Below are 23417 nucleotides of genomic sequence, written 5' to 3' on the forward strand. Positions count from 1 at the left end.
TAAGTTTTTTTAGAAATAATATTTGAACATATCAGTGCAGTTAACATTTATGGAAACATCTTTGTGTACATATCTCTCTAATAATTTCTTTTATTTTAAACTTGTTAGAGACCTGATTTTTTTTGTTTGTTTGCACCTCTTGATTAGCTGATGTGAAGACAGTAAAGTGTAAAGTAATTAGACCCACATTCAAGAAGCAAATGTTGTTCATATATCCCTACATCCCTTCACACTTAGTCTCAGCTCTGACAGTCATTCCATGCCCTGCTGTCATCCACCATCCTTTGTCTTCCTCTTTCAGTCCTATGTTATGAGATGCCTCTGTTCCTTTCACTTTCACTAATTGCTAACACATTTAATGGTTGAAAGATTATTTTAACCTTTTAATCCGTTTTCTTGGCACTTTCTACCAAACACAACTATTCCTTCTCATTTCCATACCTCTTACTCATCTTATCTATTTCTTTTTATTATAGACCTAGCAGTCTGTTTTATACAATATCCTTTCTTTTATAATTGTCTTTTGATAGCAATAGTTCACATTAACAGAGCACGTAGTAAGTGTTACACATTGCTCTATGTGTGCTTTGACTCAGTTTTAATGGTCAGGAAGTATAATATCCCTTATTTTTTTCAGCTGTGATAATTGAGGTCAGTTAAACTCAGTAATGTTGCTCCCCAAATGTCACAGAGTGACTCAGGCAATTCATCCCCAGAATCTCTGCTCTGTAGGTTCTCTCATTATCTTTATCAGTGATGCTTTAGTTGGAGGTAAATTGAGGTCCTTTTCAATGTCCAGGGGTAACTGTGCTCCTAGGAAGATCAGGAACTCTTTAAGATTTGCACCCTTTTTTTTTAAGTTTAAATGCTGGACTAGCAAAGTAGATGCAATCAGAGTATATAGGATAGGTGTGTTAGGATTAAGTGGGGTGCCTTTCTAATCGAACACCTGGATATGACCCTTATCTCCACATCTGGTTTCCAAACATGGCAGACACAATGAACCGTACAGAAAAGACCTTTAATAAAGGCCATTTCCTCTCAAGGTTGGTTCATTTTAGAGATAGCCAAACATAGAATTGTTCTCATTGCTTCTACTTGATATAATAATCTCACCAACTCTGATGTTAGTATTGTTTTTATTACATTTCAAAGACAGGTTGTCAAACCAAGAGAAGTTCAAAACTCAGCCAAGAATGGCCAGCCAGTAAATTGTAGACTCCCTTTTTGAACCCACGTCTTATGATGGAAGAGCCTAAGCTCTTAATTGCCCCAGGATACTACAGCATCATCTTTGTATTTTCTTAATTACCCTTGACCTCTCTGACATTTCCTCTTGTGATGTCTCCATCCTAACAACCTTATTATACACGTTTTTGTAACTTAACCACACTCCATGGAAGAAGTACTTTTTAAAAAAAATTTTTTTTATTGGAGTATAGTTGATTTACAATGTTGTGTTAGTTTCGGGTGTATAGCAAAGCGAATCAGTTATACATATACATATATCCACTCTTTTTTAGATTCTTTTCCCATATAGGCCATTACAGAGTATTGACTAGAGTTCCCTGTGCTACACAGTAGGTCCTTATTAGTTACCTATTTTATATATAGTAGTGTGTATTTGTCATTCCCAGTCTCCCAATTTATCCCTCCACCCTCTCCCCCAAGAAGCACTGTAGAATGAGACTTGTTCCAAAGTACTCAATTGACTTCCCAAGTAGAGAACTGCCTTTTGGTTCCTTTATCTGGCTCCCAGAACCGAGAGATTCCTGGGAGCCAACCTGCCATCAAGTCAACTGTTTTACCTTAGATGTTTCTGTCCAGGTTCAACTTTGGAAATTCAGGCTCCTCTGTCTTCAGGTCTTCAGCCTCCATTTGACTTTCCACCTTGCATCCACTGAGGATTGCTGAATTGTCAGGTGAGCAAACATTCCATCCCATTATCTTTCAGATTGTTGGGACGAGGGCTGTCTTTCTGTCGGGGGGGGGGGGAGTTTTATTCCGTTAAACTACAGAATAATTTATAAACTATAATGCATAGTCCAATTGGTTGATTTTAAAGAAAATCCATTAAAAACAGAACTTTACCCAAACTGACTACCTATGTCTGTGTTCCTATTGATTATCACCTACCATAGGCCTTGCAGATATTCTCTTCACTGCATCCTCTGATAAGTAAATTATAATTGGTGTTAATATGTACATTGTACAGATAATCAAAGTGTGAATTGGAGAGAAAATAATTTTAACAAGATAAGAATGCTTTTTAAGTTACAGTTTGAAGGCTCGGTTTGTGGCATTTTACATTCCAAGAAAAGCTTTGAATTGTTTAGGATTCAGTTAACTCACGTTTATCAAAGGAGAGAAGCATGGCTAACCTTCACACCTATGAAAATTTCCCAGTATTTGCTTGGCAACAGATGATCCATATGCACTTAATATTTGCCTAAGGAATACATGTGGTTTCTCAGCGGTTAAAACTTTGATTCATCTGAAGTGCAGTTAGCCTTCCCCAACAAAACAGTTTTTTCTAAATAAGCTTTCTTTTTTTAATAGGAAAGAAAACGGCTGTGCACAGAGGGAGAATTGATCACTGTCTGTTCTTCAAAGACATTTCTGTGGCAGTGGTTGGGGCTACTAGTGCTCACTGCCCTGACAGAGACCTGCTTCGACAGGGTAGGAGGAGGGTGGGCTTTGGGTGTCAGACCTGCATCTCCAGTGTTGACTATAGCCTTTTTCAAAGCCAGGCTTTACTCCTTTTCCAGGGACTCCTTTGGGATTGAAAAGCTTTCTTTTTATTTATTGGCCCTCAGCCTTGACTTGGCCTTGAAGTTTCTGAACTTCTAGCTCTCAAGTTTTTTCAGGTTGAAGTTAAATATACTTAATTCATGTACGTATGGGTCACTTCAGTTGTAATGTGCACAAGTCCTTAGACCAGGCACAGTTTCTTACCTGGCCACATGGCCCTAGTGAGAATAGCATACCTGTGTCAGGGCTGAAACAGCAAAGCAAAGCGGCTAATAGACCCAGATTGCTGGAGCCCAGATTCAGAAGCAACTTTGGGTAGTTCCTGTCTGTTCATGTATTAAAGCATTTAATACTGACAGTAACCCTTTCCTTTAGGTGCTGTGAGTAGTCTTATCCACATTTTACAGATGGGGAAATTACAGCTTACACAGTCTGGATGACTTGTCAAGGGTCACACAGCAAGTCATTTGCAAAGCAGGGATTTGTACCCAGGTGATCTTACTTCAGGGTCCACACTCTTAGCCCCTACATTCAAGGCCCCTCATAGAGTCCCGTTTCACTCTCCTTTACCTGGCACGTGCAGTTTTTGCTTCTTGCCCCCCTTTCGTTTATCTGAGTCTGTTCTAATATTCTTTTTTTTTTATCTTTTCACCTCCACCTTCACCAACCCTTCATATTCAGAGTTTAACCACCTGCCTGGGAAAGTCAGCAGGCTTATACAATAAATAAATCCTCATAAAATTCTCAGCAAAGCAGATGGGGGTGAGTGTGTGGGTCATTTATCCTTCTTTTGGAATATAAATGATTATGGGTGTAGGGATCATGGTCTCTGGGCATCATTGTCTCCTTAGAGCTCGGGAGCATCAGCCAGTCAGCTATAGTTTGTGGTGTGCTGGCTTTTGGGGGTCCACGTCTGGAGCCAGACAATTGAGGGGCTTTATGGAGTCATTGAAGAATGAGTTATGTGCCCCTTGGTGCCTCTTGGTGTCTTTCATTTGTCGCATTTTAAGACTTCTTTTACCTTTAAATGGTGGTTTTGTGGGGTGGGCTTACTTGTTGAAAGCTTCTGTTTTTAGATTGTGGCTTATTCTCTTTGCCTTACCTCCCTGCTTCGGCCTATGAGGCTTTAACCCCAGGTGACTGAGCTAGTTTAGTAGCAGCTTGGCTGTTAAGTAAATGAGTATTCACAACAGCAGGAATTTTGAACTGACCTACTTAGAGGGTGAGCAGGACAATTTAGGGAGTCCTTTGTAGGTTTCCCCTATGAATTAGTCTGTCTAGGAAGTCACTTATTTCACCCTGGCCCCCAAAGAATGCCAAATATCAGGAACTGTAATCACTTACATTTGCCTGCTGTTGGGTGTCTAATGTCCCCTCACACCAAACCATAAGGTAGCTTGAGGCAGAATCTTGGAGGTGCCTTTAGGTCCAAGGAGCAGGGTGGTAGGATGAGGACTCACTTCGCATTATTAGACTTTGCCATGGTTGTTAACCTGCCACTGCATCAGAAGAACTGGTGCATCTCAGAAGATAGTTGAGATGGAGTTTTTTGGGGTCACTGCTAACACCAGAGATGTTCTGGGGTAGACAGTGCCCCTCCCAAGCCTCAAGGTAAGGGGTGCATGGTTAAGAGAAGGAATACAAATCCATATTCTATAGAGTATTAGAGCTGAGTAGACCGATTGCCTGATTAGGCCCTATGAGTTTCTATGTGTGAACACTGAGACCGAGGGTTGGGTGTGGGTGGCTTATCTGGCCTAGGCTAGATTGAATACTCAAGCAAACTGCCTGAGCCCTTCTAGTACTTTTGATGTTGAGTCTTGGCTTCTCATTTATTAAGAAACAATTAAGAGGGAAATAGGGAGTATGTATGGGGTAGTCAGCATTTCCTATCATACAGGTTGATGCTATTAGGAATTCTGTTTGAGAGTTATTACATATGGGAGATAGCTAGGGGTGAGGGCCTAAAGGTTTGGGGCAAGAAGGGAAGAAGGGAAGGGATGGAAGATCCATTTGGAATTGGTTTCAAAGAAGAAAGACTGCATAGTGCTTTGAAGAAATCAAACATCAGTCCGAGAAGACGTGATCTCAGCAGCTATCTTCACATCACCCCATCTCCTTGGCAGGGCTCAGCCTCACCTCTTCCCCCTTAATGTCCATCCTGGTTCTGTGTGTTTTGGGGGCCAGCAATTGTGTATGCTCTGGGTGTGTTCAAGCCTGGGAGAGGGACCACTTGTGGCTGTCATTTAGGCCACCAAAGCAGTTGAGAAGGGATGGTTTCCTGTGGAATGGGGATGCGGTATCAAGCTGATGAGCAGCAGAGGAGATATCTGGGGCAGCATGGAGGGAAGGATGCATATCCTGTAGGAATCAGGGGACACGGGTTTTTGTCACTTATCAAGAGCCCTCAGTCGGAGCCCTATCAAGCAGGCACTGTAGTTATTAGCAGTGACTTTGAAAAAAATTATTCTTTTGCCTCTTCTCTGTTTCACTCCCAAGCTGCTCAATATGTTGAAAATGGAGTTCAGGGACCATTGCCTTTATATAGAAAGTTCCAACTTGAGATGCCTTTATTATTATATCCAAGAATCCTTTCCACTCTCCCTGGCTTCTCATGCCTGTGGGATTGATGGGCCAAGCCTGTGTCCTACCAGTGTTTCCTGAGTACTTATCACTGTTCAATTTGGGGGTTAATGGGAGAGGGATGGGGGACTACGATGGGTTGAGTGTGTTAAGATCTTAAGGATTTTTTGTGGATTTCAACATATCTCAGAGAATCTTCCTGTCTGGTAAGTACAGGATATTTAATCAACATATATAACTACAGTCATTAGATTGTAGGCCATCTGATTCAGTAACTTGACTTTAAGCATTTCTTAGTTTTCATGTTTTACACTTGAGGATAAAGTTAAGAGAAGTTAACCTATTGAGAAGTTTTAGTTGCTACTGGAACTATGTTCAGTTAATACAGGAAGCCAGTATTCTTCAAAGAAGATGAGAATTCCTCTATAGGACAGTAGGAAGCAACACGCAACATTTGTTCCCCGGGGAATAGTACACCATGGTAGACAAGGCTCTGGGTCCCCTGAGAGGTCTCTGATCATAGTATTGCTGAAATTCCAGCTGTCCTTTGGGATGGGATGTCTTTGGCTTAGCTGTACTTTTCACTGGCTTCTGTTTATCAGGGCCAGAAGGCTGTCCAGACAGATGCTGCTATGATGAACTCCTGGTGTTCATCTTAGAAACTCACTGCCCTTACTGCCTTTTAACTAAGTGCAGTAGTTTAGCATGTACTCTAGAGTTAGGAAGTCTTAGATGAAACTCCAAAATAAGAGATTTAAGAAATCCCATACCTTGTGTTAGGGCCAGAGCAGGTGTTCAAGGATGTAGTGAGATGGTTTTTAACCAGAAGAATTGTTGCAGGTATTGACCTCAAGAATAATCCAGAACAGGTTTGCAATAAAGAGAACAAAGATTACCCCTGCTTTCATCGGGAGGAGGAATGAGCCTGATGCTTTTTGTTTGGGGTATACTTAGTCCGTAGAGCTTTGTGATGCCCACAGACATTGATACAGGCAATTTTTGATCACTGCCAGAATGGCCAGCGCACTTTGCATTTATTACCCTGTGTTGAGTTACCCGTCCTTTGGATGAGTTGCTTTCTGTGCGTAGTTTTTAAGCTTCCTTTGCACTTCCTGGTTCACATCTCAAACACATATTAAGAGCAGTCAAGAAAGGAAAGATTTTGTTTATTTTAAGCTTTAAAACTGACATACTGGCAGAGATGGGAATAAAACCAGCTTCTGAATCATCAGTTTCAGATTCCAGCACAAAAAAAAATGGCATTTTTAAGTGAAAAGCATATGGTTTTCTACATGTTGGAACTACAAACTGGGCAAGATTTACACAAAAGGGGGGGAATAAATACTTTTTAATGTGTCCTTGGAGTATGGGTGGGATTCATGAATATACTTCGCTGCTTGGCTGTTTCATTGATTTGAAGGAGCCCCATGCTGCAGCACAGAAGATCTCTCATCGTTGGAAGTTAAGGTTAGTTCACCTTTGCTGCTCCCTCTCTACGTTGCACTAGAGTGTGTGAACTAGAAACGTAGGTCTCCTTATAGTTTGTCCTGTCCATACAAAGGCCATTTTCTAGAACCTCAGCATATTGTGAAGTGCCTTCCATTATGCACCCCAGTACTAAGAAGAAATCAGAATTGCCTAATGATAACATTGGTCAAAATGTCCCTGAAAGTGAACTAGGAAGCAAAACTTCAGATGGAAGTTTGTCATTGCTGTCAGCAAATATGCAACAATCTTTTAGGTGGTGAATTCTTTAATACCTAGTTAGTAATAGTGCCTATCGTCAATGAATTTGCTATCTGAAAATATTCTAATATGATTTTGTCACCCATAGTACTAGCCCCTGCTCTTTGGGAATCATGTTTGCAATAGATTCTCCACCCATTGGCTTTAAGGGCAGTTTTCCTGTAAGTGGCCAAAAGCTGTTGTATAGTGCTAGCACTTTTTGTCTTAGCCAACTGAAGCTCTGAACGTTGTAGTTCTCAACTATCCCCTGATGGGCTGGGTTGTATTTTCGCAGATAATCTCAATTAATACTATTAGTAGACATTACTATTCCTTTCAAGCATTCTAATGCCTAGGACATGTTACTTGAATTTTCATTACGTTAAGGTTATCTGGACAATTCCCTACTTTGGTAGTTACAGGTGACCTTTCTTAGATTTTCAAGAAATGCCTTTAAAATATTTGGTTCTTTGAAAGCATATTAATGCCTAACACCTTTTCTAGTTGTCCATCTCCTAAATATGCTGCTGTAGACTGCTTTGTTGCATCATAGACAGCCAGAGCTGGAGAATTGGCTGTCCTAAGATAGGATAAATGTCTTAGACATGGTGCTACTCTATTTTTCTGGTTTAATTGATTCTTCAAATGGAATGTAACACCCAACTGGCAGCTATACTCAGCACAACTTCCCATGATATGGTTGTAGTGAATTTCCAGTTTTGGTTTCTCTATGGACAAATGAGCAAGAAAATCAAATGTAACTGCATGACTTATCCTTTGGAAATCTGTAGCCCAGAGGGCTATGTTCCAGAGTCTAGACCTAGTAAAAATTTTCGTAAAATTTTGCTGCTTGTTGAAAAACTCATTGTATCTTAAGGTCCTTTATTTCTAGAAACTACACATTCTTGCTTACATGTATGATAAACCAGTCACTGTTTTTAGGTGCAATGTTAATTTACCTGGTTGGCTGCTTCCAAATAGGCAATGCAATCAAGTTGTCCAATAAAGTCACAGATTTGGCACCCATTTTTTTTGGCACCCATCTTTGAAATATTGAGCCACTAATTGGAATTTGTAGTGCAATCATGTAGCCATTTGTTATTGGATGTCAGTTTTCTATGGGAAGTTTGGTCTTGTCATCACTTTATGGTGCATAATACTGCAAACCTGGATAAATACACTTTTCCATATTTATGACTTTTAAGTAATGTTACTACTGTCATATATCTATAACTTCAGTCACCTACCTTTTATTCTTTGACGCTTCCAGAGGCTTGCAAATAACAGTATGAGTGTATGGAGTTCTCCAGTTGTCCACTCTGCTTTGCCTCTGTAAAGGTGACATTACAAGTCTGTCTCAGAGTCTTTTCCAGTTACATTTCATTAGGATCCCTTGATTCTATACCAATACAATAAGGCTTTTTTAAAAAGAAAGTGTGCTAGGTATCGTTAGGTGCCTATGTACTTTTTTTTCCCTCAGATCTTTATTGGAGTATAATTGCTTTACAATGTGTTAGTTTCTGCTGTATAACAAAGTGAATCAGCTGTATTTATATGTATATCCCCATATCCCCTCCTTCTTGAGCCTCCCTCCCACCCTCCCTATGCCACCCCTCTAGGTCGTTACCAAGCATCGAGTTGATCTCCCTGTGCTATGCACCAGCTTCCCACTAACCATCCATTTTATATTTGGTAGTGTATGTACTTTTTTGCAGAGTCGTTTTTGTCTGAATATTTGGGAACATTAAGTAGGATCCCACTGCCAATCATATCTTTCACAAATCTTGACAAATTTGGTGCTGTGTTTTGGACAGAAGACCCATTACCATGGATCTTCTGTGTATTTCATTTGTCTTTACAGTGTTGTCTTTTATAAGCTATTAGATGAATTTGAAGAAAATTACTCTTAGTAATGCACCACTTTAGCGTTGGAAGCCAGCAAGTCAGTAATAAAGGCATTTTGGTGGAGAAACATTTTTAAATTATGTATATATGCGGTTAGTCCTTTATGCTGAACGTTTCATGTATGTATTTATTATTTGCAAATAATTTTACAATGCCACTCTCCAATGCATTGATAGTGTTTATCTGGGCATATATCTAAATACTAGATTTTGCACTTTCTCAGAGTTAGGTGATGTTTTGTACTAAATTTACCCATACTGCTGTTTAACAGGTGACAAGTTTGCATTCCAAGTTTGGTTCTGAAGGACTTTTGACAGGCCAAAGTGTACATAGGTAAATTTAGTCATAAATATATGTGTCATTTTCTGGGCTCCAATATTTTATGGCCATTGCTTCATTATTCCACTGCGTATTACATCTGAGGTAATAGTGGGGCATTTTCATAGGTTGTAATGGGAGTTTCCAGATTTGTAACCAAGCTGTAGACAGGTTGGAGCTAATCTGAACTTGTATCCAATTGGTACATGCATCATTGCCCTATGGGAATTTAGGTGGTTTGATGTTCACGTGAATGTAGGAAATTAGTGTCAGCAGTGCAGTTTAATACCTCTGCTACATAATCAAATATTGAGATTGGTGGGGATTTGGCGCCATCTTGTGGACACAAGATGACCAACTATGATAGCTTTTATGTCGTACCTCATTTGTCCACAGGGCAGCACCCTTTGTGAAATCACTACAGATCAGAAATGGCTCCCCAATTTTCCAGTAACATTACAATCTGGTTCCTTTATTTTGAGTCACTAAAGTATTTCAGGATTATTGTTGTTGTCTTTTATTGTTAGACATCTAAGTAATTTTAAAGAGCAATAGGCTTTTAAGGCCCAATATTTTCTGTTTTTTGGTTGTTAGAGGTATTAATAAGGCTATTTACTGGTACCTTTACTGTCTTATTCAATCATTTACAGTATACCTCTAAATTTTGTGCATTTCTGTGAACAATAAGCAATGATTGTGGAAATTCACTAGTACTTAATTTTCCACAGCTTGTATTAGTGGTATTGGTTGCATATTTCCCTTCAGGGATTATTACTCTAAATGTAATGCTCCATTGATGGTAGACAACAATAATATTGTAAGGTTCTTGAGGGCATAGTGATTGTCAACTATTGTAGGTTATATATGGCATGTATATCACCTATAGTGTGATTTTCTTGTTTATAGATCACTTTGATCATGCTGTATGTAAAGTAGTAGTCTTGCCAATTACTGTCAATCCTCCATAACATGATAGAAGGGAGGTTTTCACTAGTAAAACTCCAAGAAAAGCTCATCCAGATTTTGCATAGTTTAGTGGACAAAGAGAAAACATAATAGTACTAAAGAGCAAAAACTATTTTAGTGTTGATAAAAGCTGTTTATTTGCTTGTATTATCATTAACTTTATCTCCACATTCACTGAGGCATGTGACTTTTTAAAGTAGGTCAGTATAATGATTACATATGTTTCAGTGGCTGTTTTCCTATAATTTTAGGTGTCTTGCTCCCAAATTTATGGAGGTTTTTGTGTCCATTGTCAAGAAATATTTCAAGGTTTATTGCCGCATTGTGGACACAAAGTTTCCCTCCCCTCCCCCTCAAGACTCTAGTACTGTATTAGTCCACAACATGTCACCCTTTTGAGTGATATTGCGTTGCTTGCATCACGAGTATGGTTATGATTGAGAGCACAGTAACCTGATGACTGCAGTGAGCCAAAAATACATTTGAGGAATTTCAGGGGTGCTTGTTTCATTTCTTGATTTTGTCCAATTACAGGTTCTGCCTTATAAAATTTGACTTTGGTGTTTGTGTGCATTATAGTGCAGTGATGATATAGAATTGGTTTAATTCAATATCCCTACTTACTAGCTTTGTTGTTCTGGCTTATCATTAGCAATTTAAAATTTTCAGTAGCAAATTAATACATGGATGTGCAGAGGATGGACTGGAGGACACGGGGTTGGGGAGGCGGGGGGCGAAGGGGAAGCTGGGATGAAGTGAGAGAGTAGCATAGACATATATACATTACCAACTGTAAAATAGATAGCTAGTGGGAAGTTGCTGTATAACAAAGGGAGATCAACTCGATGATGGGTAATGCCTTAGAGGGCCAGGACAGGGAGTTGCAGGAGGGAGGGGATATGGGAATATATGTATAAATATAGCTGATTGACTTTGGTGTACCTCAAAAGCTGGTACAAGAGTGTAAAGCAATTATATTCCAATAAAGAGCTTAAAAAAATACATGGATGATGTCTTTACATCAGGTACCAAGGACCATGTTTCTCCTAAAACCAGCTGACCTCACTGGAGTACATTACTCTCCGTATATGAAAAAATGCCTGAGGGGGTGTATTGATAAAGACTTAATGTGCTATTCCAAAAATTCCAAGTGTTGTTATTTCATATACTCTTATTGTACTATTGTTACAGTAACTTCAGCTGACTTTTGTCAAACCTAACATTGCCCCAGTAAGCACATGCCCTATGATAATCTGATATGGGTACCAAAAAGCATAGTATGTGTTAATGTATTATTGGCTATAGTTGTGCCCTGTTTCCCAAATTATTACTTTAAAAAATTATCTAGCATCCATATGTATAATGCAGTGATGAGTAGTGGTTTAATTTTGCTGGTATTCTCTAGCAACCACTATTGTTTGCTAAACAGTACTTTGAGCTGCGTCTCACTTGGTTTCAGAAAACAATTTTTTTTTCATGGCAAAACTTGTTTAGGTGGTGTGCTTTAGTGTCGTCATCTGGATTGCTCAGTACATTATATGCAAAACTTTTCATTGTTTACTTTTAGTTCAGTGTTGCTATTTAGATTAGAATATTCTAATAGTGTTAAACATTTAGCCTTCTTTTGCTCCTGCAGTTGACTGCCTGGAATTTTGTTAGTTAGCAAAACATCAGGTATTAGGATCTGCCAACCATGGACTGAGTGGTTCTGGGGGTCCTGTTATTTGCTGTATTATGAAACCGTAGATCCATGATTTGTTATACTGCCAATGTTAATTTAATCACACGATCAAAAAAAAATGTATCCCAGAATTTTATCACGGTGAGGGGTCACTGTTTCTGTCTTGCTGTCATTATTTGTTGAATAGCATTAATCTAAACCATAGTCACCAAGGTGATTCAGATATAGTTGTTAGGTCTTAGACTTTTTCTACCATTAAGAAAATTTTGGTTTTTTTACTGCCTTGTATTGGTACTGAGTTGTCATATTTTCCTATCTGTTACAAAAAATAAATATCTAGTTGTTGGCTCAGCAACCCCTCTGTATTATAGATGTGGTCCTGCTAAGATTTTTCACCATCTGTGATAAAATGTACTTTTCTGTTTTTGAGATTCTTTAGTGACTGTTCTTTACAGTCTTGCCTCTGCTGCTTCTCTGATAGATCATTATTTAACCCAGCTGTGTTATGGGATCATCTTTGGACTTCATGGTGTCACTGGAAAGCTTACATGTCCTAGTGGATGAAAATATTTCAATGGTAAGACTAGTCTCCATATGGTATTTTATCTCTAATCTTTGCTTACATGTTTATGTATTATGTCTACACAGGTTGGGCAGTTTGATGCTGGCACAATTACTTTACCTTAATTTATGGCCAGGATACTGGTAACCATTATTTGGGGGCAGTCTGGGTTTATAGCTAACAAGTGTCATGTCAATTTTATAATAACAAGATTAAATGCTTTATAGTAACAACACCGATCTTAGCAATCCTGCTAATCTCAGTGTGATTCTGCGTAAGGCAGTTAACTTCTTTTAAAAAAAAAAACTATATTGTGATATATAATTAATATACTGTAAAATTCATCCTTTGAAAGTTTCAGTGGCTTTTCGTATATTCATAGAGTTGTGCAACCATCATTACTGTGTTATTGTAAGACATTTTCATTACCACCAGAAAGAAGCCCCATACCCATTAGTAGTCATTCCTCATTTTCCCCTTTTACCCACCCTGGAAACCACTAATCTAAATTTTTGTTCCTATGAATTTGTCTATTCTGGCCATTCATATAAATGGAATCATACAGTATGTGTCATTTGTGTCTGGCTTGTTTTACTTAGCATGTTTTGGTTGTTTATCCATATTGTAGTATATATTAGTACTTCATTCCTTTTTTAAGCTGAATACTATTCCATTTTATGGATTAACCTCATTTTATCCATTCATCAGTTGAAAGATATTTCAGGTTTTGTGTGGACATGTTTTCATTTCTTTGGGTATCTACTTAGCATTGCAGTTGCTTTGTAATATGGCAACTCTACATTTAATGTTTTGAGTAATTGACAAACTGCTAAAGTAACTGCACCATTTTACATTCTCATAAAGAAATTTATGCGGATGTCATTTTATCTCCATTCTCACTTATTTTCTATCTTTTATAATAGCCATCCTAGTAGATGTTAAGTACCGTTGACTCTTGGACAACATGGGGTTGGGGGCGCTCATCCTCCTCACGGCGGAAAGCGTATAACTTATAGTCAGCCTTCCATATGTGCAGTTCCTCCTATCTGAGGTTCCGCATATGCATGGCTTATGTAATACTGCAGTATTTACTACTGAAAAAAATCCACCTGTAAATGGACCCACCCATGCAGTTCAAACCCATGTTGTTCAAGGGTCATTGTTTCTTTGTATCACATGTGGCTTTGCCTAGTATATCTATGTTGAGAAACTTTTCATATGCTGATTGGCCATTTGTATTTCTTTGGAGAAATGTCTGCTCAAATCCTGTGCTCACTAGAATTGTTATGTATCTTTTTATATGTTTAGATTTTCATTCAAAAGAAATTCCAATTCTCTTTGTGATTTCTTCTCTGACCCATTGGATATTTAGGAGTTTGTTGTTTAATATGCACATATTTGTGAATTTCCCAAATTTCATTCTGTTATTGATTTATAATTTCATTTCATCATGGGAGAACATACTTTATATGGTTTCCATTCTCTTCAGTTTGTTGAGACTTGTTTCATTTCTTAGCATCTAGTCTATTCTGGAGAATGTTCCATGTGCATTTGAGAATAATGTGTATTCTGCAGTTATTGTGTGGATGTTCTGTAGATGCTTAACAGATCAAGTGGTTATTTATAGAGTTGTTCAAGTCTTCTCTTGTTGGTCTTCTACCTAGTTGTTCTATTACTAAAACTATTATTGCTGAATTATCTTTTTTTTTCCTGTGTCTACCATTTTCTCCTTATTTTTGGTGCCATGTTTTTAGGTGCATATATGTTTATAATTATATTTTCCTGATGGATTGATCCTTTGATTGTAATAAAATATCCTTATGTCTAGTAACAATCTTTTCTTAATTCTGTGTTTTATTAGTATAGCTACTCCAGTTCTCTTTTGATTAGTGTTTGCCTGGTATATCTTTTTCCATCCTTTTAGTTGCAAACTTTTTGTGTCTTTGAATCTAAGCTGTGTCTTGTAGATAACATATAGGTAGATAGTATTTTTAAATGTTTTACCAAGCTCTGTCTTTTGATTGGATTATTTAAAATTTTTTATCTTTAATGTAATTACTGACAAGGTTGAACTGATATCTGTTTTGCTACTTGTTTTCCATGTGTCTTATGTCTTTTTGTTCCTCTGTTCCTGTATTACTACCTTCTTTTTTTTTATTAAATATTTTAAGTATTTTCTTGTACCATTTAAATTCCCTTATTTCTTTTATAATATTTTTGGGTTATTTTTCTCATGATTGCTGTGATCTTTCAATTAACAACTTACCTTATAATAATTGATTCAGATTAATACCAACTTAATTTCAATTGTGCACACAAGTTGCTGCACTATATCTTTGTTCCCTCTCTTTTCCTTTGTGATGTTATTATTATATAAATTACATCTGTACATGATATAAGCATATCAACAGAAATTTCTAGTTATTCCTTTATGCTACTGTCTTTAAGTCAGAAATGAGAAGAAAAGTATTACAAATAAAAATAGATTTTTTGTCTGTTATATTTATATATGGAGTTATTTTATTGGTGCTCATTATTTTTCATGTACATGTGAGTTACTGTCTAGTGTCTTTTCATTTCTGCCTGAAGGACTTGATTTTGTATCTCTTGTATGTCATGTCTGCTAACACTGAATTAATTTGTGTTTATTTGGTAATGTTATAACTCTCAATTTATTGAGGATAGTTTTGCAGACTATAGAATTCTAAGTTTACATTCTTTTTCCTTCAATGGTTTGAATATATCACCCACTGTTTTCTGGTCTCCATGGTTTATGATGAGAAGTCAGCTATAACTATTGAGGATCCATAGTACATGATGATTTGTTTTTCTCTTGCTGCATTCAAAATTCTGAAGCCAATCATGAGTCTAGATTTGAGTGTCTTTGATTTTATCTTTTTGGGTATACATTGATCTTCTTGCATGTATAGATTAATATTTTTTTCATCAAATTTTGCAAGTTTTGGGCTATTATTTATTCACATATTCTTTCTGTTCCCCTTTCTTCTCCTTTGACTCTCATTTTTTTTGTTACCTTTACTGAAAGTAATTCTTTTTCATTATCTTATAATAAGAGAACATAAGCCTATATATAAGTATTGGCTTTATCTTATAGTGTTCTTTTTTGTTATTTGCTAAATTGGCTTGATTATAATTTACATTTCTTTCTTAACCCAATTGTTATTTATTGTGATGCTTCATGTTGAGGTTTTCTGGATTGAGCACGTTTCATATATATATATGAAGTATGTAATATATGTTGAAATGTATACATGTATATGTGATTTTATTGCATTGTGATTAGACAGTGTGACTGCTGGATGTTCCTACATGTCTAGTTTTAAATAACAACTTAATCTAGTAGGGAAAGACCCTAATTTGTTTTTTAAAAAATTTCTTTATTTTCATGTACTTGTTGTTCCAGGAGACCTTTAGAAAGAACATGTCAAGTTCTCACTACAAATACCATTGGAGTTACAACTGGAATGGCATTGAATTATAGAGTAATTTTTGGAGAGCTATCATCTTTATAATTTTCTCATACATGAATGTGGTATGTTTCTCCTTTTATTCAGGTCTTCATTATTGTGTGCTTGTCTTTTCCACTTATTATCTTCAATAATTTTCCCTAATTTCTGGAAGAAATAGGCAGATGTCTTAGGAACTGAGGTTCTGGTGGGAAAAGTACAGAAGGTGTCATCTGCATAGACTAGACTCTTTAGTATAAAAGGTCATATAAAATGTATTTTTTGGATATTTTTGTATTTTTTGCCATTTCTTCCACAAGGCCCTAGGAGCCTACATTATTTATAATGTTCCATGTCCCTATTCTGCATAAGTACAGAGGTGGTTGCTAATATTATGGGAAATTATATAGTAAGCCATTTGTTTTTAGTACTGTCAACATCCCTTTGACCATCCCCTGTCCCATTTCAAAGTGCTTCTTCCAGCCTGCAAGCTTCTGGGGATTTTGCGTATTGTTTCCAGCATATGTACCCACTGAAGACCTTCATGCCCTCCAATATAGAGCTAACTGGTTGTGTTTTCACTACAGAAGTTTAGAGTATCAGAGAGATGAGAATCCTGTTCCACTTGATGGCTTTGTTTCCATTTTAAGAGCAACTCTCTGAGAAGGAGCTAAAGGAGAACACCATCCAGGATACAGAGAAATATTTGAACTTAGATCCTATGAGAAGCATTATAGGAATTAGAGCTGTTTACATTGTGGGAGACAACTCCAAAATAGAGAGCTTGCTGGTCTGAAGTCAGGGATAGTTGGTTTTGTTGCGTAAAGGCAGTTCTAGTTGATGGAGTAACAGATTCAAGAACGTCCGAAAATGAAAATACTCTTGCAAGTAATAACCTAATGGAATTTGAGAATCTCCCTGCATAGAGTGAAGGCTGGATGATACGCACTTTAAGGTCACATTTATTCCTGAGATTCTGTCTCAGTCAGGGCAGATGAAACTGATTTTTATTGTGTGCCTACTTCACATGTTCCCATTTAATCATCACAACCCTCTGAGGCATCCCAGAGAGGTAGAATAAGATTGCTAAGGTAACTAATCTCATTAATGGCAGAGCATACTTCCTTTATCTCTCTCCTCCTATATATCTTAATCTGCAATAGTAATTCCTTAAATTTCTATCACAGTTTATCATTTAGAAGCCTTTCAGAAACATAGTTTTATTTGACCTTTATAACAATCTAGTGAAATTGGAAGAACTGATTCCACTTGTCTATTTTATAGGTGAAGAACATATATTTCTCTGGGGTAAAAGGGGTTTGGGAGACTATTCAATACAACCTTCATATTTTGCAGTTGGGGAAACAGTACCAGAATTAAAAATCAGGATATTTTGTAGGCATTCTTTGATTTGTGTTGGGGGGGAGGGGAAGGTCAGACTAGATGATTTCACGGGGTATGGAAGGTTGTATAGTTTTTATCCATCCTGTCCTATACACTTGATTGATGCGAGCTCACCATATTAGATTAAGTGGCATTTTAACAAACAGTGATCAAAGACACTAAAGGTTTAAGGAAGAAAGGTAAGGATTTAAGTAGCAGGTTGTAGAAGATATTTGGGGTCATGAGGTCCTATTTGGTGGCCTTTAAAGCATTTAAAGTATTTTCTGCTCCAGATTCAAGAGTCACCTGGGAAGCAGGCCACCAGAAAATGAGTTATGTTGTACAATCAGTTTACTAATGGATGGGAATGAGATGAGGCCTCAGCAGTTGTCCACAACTCTGAGAGACACCATTCACTCATGGGTTTGTGACATGGGCTCAGAGTGATGGCTCTTTTGATTATAGCATAGTTTGTAGATTTAGAACCTCAAGGATGGAAGGACCTTAAAAAAAAATCTCATATCCAAAACAGCTTATTTTAATTTGACCCTAATTCAAGTTCTTTTATAATATACCCAACAAGTGGTCTTTTTGCCTCCAAGTAAGTGCAGTTAATGATGGGGAACTCCTCCCTGAGTTAGCTTGTCTCTTCTTTCAAGAGCTCTTTGCAATATTGAGCTGAAATATATTTTTCTACAGCTTCAACACACTCATCATATTTGTATTATGCCCCAGTTCAAGAATATCGCTTTATTGTTCTCTCTCCTGCATCTTTAGCTTCTCTCTGCTGCCTTTTGTGCTGCCAGGCACTGTGCTTGGTGATGGGGATATGGAGATGAATTAGACGTGATTCTTGCCTTCAAGGAGTTCTCAGTCTAGTGAGAGAGTTGGACATGTGCACAGATAATTACAACAGTATGGTATGCTCTACAGTAGAGGTATGTACAAGATACTATGGGGTTCAGAAGAGAAATCTTTTGACTGAGTCTGGAGATGCAGAGGTTGGAGGAACTGATGCTTAAGTTGATTCTTAGAAAAAGTAAAGATTGACTAGGCAGAAAACGGGGGGATGTACCTTCTAAGCAAAGGTATGGAGATTAGAAATAGAATGATGAATTGGGAAACTACAAATAGTTCATGAAATTAGGTTGGAAATGTTCCATGAAATTTGGACTTCATTTTGAGTGTTTTAAGAAGGAGATGCTTTCGATGGTCACTCTCTTATGGAAGAGTTTCAAATCTGGATAGGGAGATCAGTTAGAAGGATAGTGCTAGTAGTTAAGATGATAAATGATCTAAGGCTAGAAGGAGTGGGAGTGAAGACGAGGGGATAACCTCTCAAATAAGGGCTTATACAAAATATAGATATAATTAGGACATGGGAAATTTAGGCTTTCAGACTTTGGCAAATGTGCATCCCTCATCCCCAACCCTGGCCTTCATGAAAGATCCTCACTTGTTCTTTAGATGGTGGTGTTATTGGTTCCTTCTAGACCAGGGCTTGGCTGCACAGATTTTGGGGCAGGGGCACTCATAATGAAATGTTGACTCTCGGGAAGACATCTGAACAGCCGCAGGCTTCTCATAGTATTGCTAAGTTCCTGGTCCTTCTCATCAATAGTAGGGCTACTCTCATTGTCGTATATTTCCCAAAATATTTTTTACCAAAAATGGAGGATTTTATATTTAAAGCCCACTCAGGGAAGAAATGGCCTTAGTTGTTATTGTCTCAGTTGCTTAGGGATTATTTTGCTTAGGGATTTTTAAATGTTTATGGTTATATCTCTTGGTAAAAGAATATATTCAATAATTAAAAATCTAAATGTATCCAGTGTTTATTTTCTTTTTTCTCAAAGCAATATAAACACAATATTTGGGAAATTCTCCCCTTAAGGCTTAGAGTAGTGACCCTGGGGATTCAGAGAATGGCTTTCTGTGACTAGAATGATTAATCGAAGATTATGTTTAAGTAGACCTTATGTATTTTCAGTGGACCTTATGTAACTAGCCATCCTGGAGGGCAGTAGGAGGAAGAAGGGTTTGGAGAGGAAGCCCTGAGCAGAACAGCAAAGCAGTACAGTGATAGTTTGGGCCTTGAATTCAAATCTAGTCTCACACTTACCAATGTGGTTTTCAGCATGGTTTTTCACCTCTCTGCTACTCTGTTTCTTCTTATGTAAAGAATTAATAATATCTTTTTGCAATGATGAGTGGGGGTGGGAATGTAAGGATTTAATGGGATTATTTCTGTAAATTGCTTGGAATTGGTGTGGAATATGCTAAATGCTATATGAACTGTAGTTGCTGCTGATAATGATGTTGACCTTGACAAGGATTAAAAGAAGATAGTTAACTAGAGGTACTTATATTTTAAATTGTCAATAAGGATGTTGCAAAAGAAAATAAAACTAACTGACCTCAAGGTTTTCAATGGCATGCTAGTGTGAAGTCACTGCTCTGCCTTTTTTTCTCTCTGCCAAACAGATGACTTTTGTCCATGCCCTGATCACTGATCTATTACATTTGCTCTGATTTCCAAATATAAAATTGTTGAAAATTTGTATACCTGAACTGAATAAAAGTTATCCTAAAAAATGTAGTAAAATGCTTTGAAATTGGTCAAAACTGGATTTGAAACCTGGCTCAACTACTTACTAGCTGTGTGATCTAAGGCATGTTACTTAACCTTATTGAACCTCAGTTTCTTCATGTATTATAATAATTAATTTGCAGGGTTTTCATGAGGATATTGTGTATGTTATAAGCACGCTATAAATTACAGCTATCATTGTTGGTTCTTGGGACATTTACCGCGTGACAGAAACAACAGCAGGCCCTGGTGGCTGGGAGGACTTCATGGATCCAACAGCAACCTGAAGAAATCCTACTCGGATGGATATAATACAACCTGCTAAGTGTCCTAGCACTTATCAGGTTGTATTATCGTTGTCCGTGTCTATGGCTCTCGTCTTCCAGACTTTAAATTCCTTACGGGCAAGGACAGTGCGTTATTCATCCTTGTATTCGCAGTGCCTAATCCGGTGCACATTGTAGGCCTCATTAAATGTTTGTTGAATGAAAAAATGAATCATCAACAGACATTAATTGGGCGCCTGCTCTGTGATCTCCATGGGCTCAGCTTGTCCCCGCCAGTTGCCTACAACGTCCACGCTGTCTTCAGTATGCTTTCTCCTGAAGCTTACTCCTATCTTCTGATTCTTTCGCTAAGGACTTTTCTGTGTAGTGCAAAGATAGCAAATATACTTCATCTCAAGTACCACCTCCAACTGATTGATAGTACCTGTCTTGATTATATTTTATAAAAAGGATTCTGAAGCCAGTTCTCAGCTCAGTATGAAAGAGCATTATAACTAATTAGTGATGTTTGCTGGGGGTGGGAGAAGGGGTGTAGCAGCACAAGTGCCACATATGTCATATTTAATATTGTGTTTTCCATGAAATACTCTGTTTCTATGCCTGTATTTTAGTCTTGGCTACTTGCAGATGTTGCATTGCTGCTGCTGCTGCTACTACACTTGCTTCCAGTTTCTCCTTGGGTAGGACCAGAGTGATCATTGATCAGAAACTTCATCCTCACAGCCTGGGGTTTGCTCCTGTGGCTGGTATTCACAGTTTTCCCCTTTCAACTTTACCTCAGCTATCCCCTTACCTACATTAACAGGTAGGCCTCCAGTTTATGTTCACCACTCAACAGGCTGATATTTCCTTTTTCTCATTTAGTGTGATCATTATTGCTTCATGAGAAGCCTTTGTTCTGTTAGAAGATGTGGCAACTAGAATACAAGTTAAACCATTCCATCAGGCCCTACAGTGAATCATGTAATCTCCCTTTTAATGTAGGAGAAAATCGAGCATGCTCACAGACTATAGGGCAGGGAGAAGTGAGGCATTGTACATGTGGGAGAGAGATGATAACTTATGGCTCTTAGAACATGGGTGGAGGGTTAACCTTAAATGAAAGGAGTCACTTCTTCACTGGGGCATAATAATAAGAATAAGAGTTAGGAAGAATACCTGATAAGTGTTTGAAGGTTTGTAATTGTAAAGGTGAATGATGGCGAGGAAGCTGACCAGGGACAGGATTATGGAGACAAGAGTCTAAGGAATATCCAGGCCATAAAGGCTGGAATGGAGAGCTTATGATATATCAAAGTGAGCAACTAATTTGAAACTTAATTATAGACTCAGGAAAATATAAAGTGGTCTTGGGCCATTGTTACAAGTGACATTTGGTTGCCTGGAACTGATCTTGATTGATTGAGGAATGGACAGCTAGCAAGAGAGGAGTTACACCAAAATCAATTTGAGGATCCAGACTGTATATGGAAGGAAGCTCAGAGTCTGTAAAGAAAAAGAGGCCTTAGTGTGATCAAGAGGGGTACTGAATAGTTGGAAAACTGGAATGATATGACCTGTATCAGAGACTAACTTTGGAATGTTAAAATTTTAAAACTGGAGTGATCAAGATACCTGTGATGCTAGGATGTCAGATGGTCGTTTATCTGGATACTGCAGTGACCCAGGATTATAGCAAAAGCTGGGCTAGGAATGAACACTGTGGGCTAGATAAAATAGGTTTTAGTGACTGAGGAATGACCTGAAGGTTGGCACATGACAACTGTGCAAATGCAAGAGAAGAAGAGGATTAGTGGGATAGTAGTATGAGCCTCAGAAGAGTGGTGGGGATTACCGGAAGGTGCAAAAACTGTGGTTTGCCCATTGCACTGAGGTTTTGGCTGGCAGAACGCACATCTAAAATGGTTCCCTCCTTTATTAAGTGCTTGACTGACACTTTGCTGTGTGCCATCTGTTTATCCCTTTTGGGTCTGTCACATTTCATGTGTGAAAATGAGCAGCACTCCCAGGCGAGGATAGCTAGGCTGCTGGCCCTTAGCACTAGTGGAATCCTGTGGCCATCTCCTAACTCTTTGAAAGAGCAGCAAGCTGGACGTCTGGAAGTGTCATAAAAAATTTTCTTTAGGATTGAAATTTTTCCTTGACCTTGACATAACTTCATTACATGCTACAAGCTTTTATTGGCTGTGTTCCATAATGTGCTTTGGCTTCTGAGTCTCCGAGTTGAGGAGAGAACTAGAATTGCCCTTTGAAAAAGACAGGCACAGTACTTTAAAAACACACATATTGATTAACTCGAACAAAACACAGTCCTATTATCTAATTGAGCTTTTAAGATAAAGAGTAGACAAAGCCCACATCAGTGGATGAATAACAAAACCACTTTGTAAAAGCCATTTAGGGTCAGATGTTCTTGTGCTGTTGGGAAGGAGGGCTGGAAATTGATGCAAAGAGATGGCCCTTAGGACCTGGAAGGTAAAGTTTAGGAAGAGAGTCTCTGTGAGCTCTCTGACATTGCATGTAGTCATTTTTCTTTTGTTATAATCTTCAAATGAGTCAATATTCCAATAAAGGTTTAGAGCCACTGTGTTAGAGTGACCAGGCCCTCAGACAGCCCATCCTCTCTTGTGGGTGCTGCTCTATATTTATTCCTCAGGAGGACCTGGTAGAAGACTTCATGAAGGAGAAGAAAAGGAAAAAAAATCTGAGGATGACTACAGCCTCTCTTCATCTCAGCTTTGCAAAACATGACTCAACAGAGAGATTACTCTCTTGAAGACTGTCCAGGCCACAGGTTGCTCTTTTCAATTGCATGCTTAGCCCTCGTGGCTCTTTTCAGAAGTTGTACTCTGTGTATATATATGAACTATCATGCCCCATAAAGAGGAACCCATGTAGTCAAAAATTGCCAGATCCCCAATGTTGTAATATAGGCCACCAGAGATGAGTTTGAGTTTCAGTAACATAAGACCCCAACTTTATGGAAGGAAGGCAGTCAATTGACTTGAAAATATCCCCAATCCCTGCATTCATATTCTTTTTCCTTCAGTTCCATGACTAAAATGTCACTGATTAAAAGCAAACAAAAGCTGTTGACTTTCTCCTTCCGCTGGCACTTCTCCATCCCATGTATATGCCACTGGGAGTCACTCTCTTTAATTAGCACTTCTTTCCATCTCTTAAGACCCAAGGAGGTTTG

The 23417-nt window shown here is 38.0% G+C and overlaps 1 long non-coding RNA gene across 13 annotated transcripts in view; it reads left to right on the forward strand.

The window, feature by feature from the left end:
* LOC130841641 (uncharacterized) overlaps positions 1-23417 on the forward strand; it is a 63124-nt gene that overhangs the window by 36364 nt on the left and 3343 nt on the right. For 9 of the 13 annotated variants that reach the window (XR_009050249.1, XR_009050251.1, XR_009050246.1 and 6 more), the window contains exons 5-9: positions 1828-1922; positions 2560-2679; positions 12411-12506; positions 15916-16044; positions 22875-23012. This is a non-coding gene — a long non-coding RNA (uncharacterized LOC130841641). Of the gene's footprint in view, positions 1-1827; positions 1923-2559; positions 3514-12410; positions 12507-15915; positions 16045-22874; positions 23013-23417 lie in introns of those variants that run through there. The other 4 variants (XR_009050242.1, XR_009050247.1, XR_009050250.1 and 1 more) reach the window with 4 other exon arrangements.

Source organism: Hippopotamus amphibius, chromosome X (assembly GCF_030028045.1).
Source record: "Hippopotamus amphibius kiboko isolate mHipAmp2 chromosome X, mHipAmp2.hap2, whole genome shotgun sequence".
Taxonomy (NCBI): domain Eukaryota; kingdom Metazoa; phylum Chordata; class Mammalia; order Artiodactyla; family Hippopotamidae; genus Hippopotamus; species Hippopotamus amphibius.